The sequence below is a fragment of the Penaeus monodon genome, chromosome 34 (assembly GCF_015228065.2).
Source record: "Penaeus monodon isolate SGIC_2016 chromosome 34, NSTDA_Pmon_1, whole genome shotgun sequence".
Taxonomy (NCBI): domain Eukaryota; kingdom Metazoa; phylum Arthropoda; class Malacostraca; order Decapoda; family Penaeidae; genus Penaeus; species Penaeus monodon.
Window position 1 is genome coordinate 33,725,294 of NC_051419.1, and position 455 is coordinate 33,725,748.

General features: G+C 36.9%; 1 protein-coding gene across 1 annotated transcript in view; it reads left to right on the forward strand.

Annotated features, from left to right (window-relative positions):
• Positions 1-455, forward strand: part of LOC119594893 (nuclear localization sequence-binding protein-like) — a 6,501-nt gene that overhangs the window by 5,364 nt on the left and 682 nt on the right. The window lies entirely within an intron of this gene.

The following is a 455-nucleotide window of genomic DNA, read 5'->3' on the forward strand; positions in this document are numbered from 1 at the left end:
GTCTGGTGATCTGGCAGGGTGGGTGAGGATTAGCAAGGGGAATGTTGAAAAATTATGGTGAAAATAGGAGCTAAAATATTCGCATAGAAAAAGGGAAATTGAGAAAGTGACAGAGGGGGTACTGCGTGCAAAAGTTTTAAGGAGTCAAAGGGAGAAAAGGAATACGTTTTAAGGCACACCCGAAAAGACTTGCTCTTTTAAAGAGTTGAATGTGAGTAGCGTGAGAGATTTTTGAATATGGAGTTGAAAAGTGTGCAAATTTTGAGAGCTGTGGTTCGTAAAAGAACTTATAAAGGTGTGGGGTGAGTGTCGATTTTTTAAAGTAAAAAACAGTAAAAGCGTGAAGAATATAATCAACCATAATCGTAAAGGGATATGAAGTGGGAATTTGATAAGGTATTTTGAGGCTTGAGAGGAAAAAAAAGGTGAAATAAACTGTAGGTATGAAAATTGAT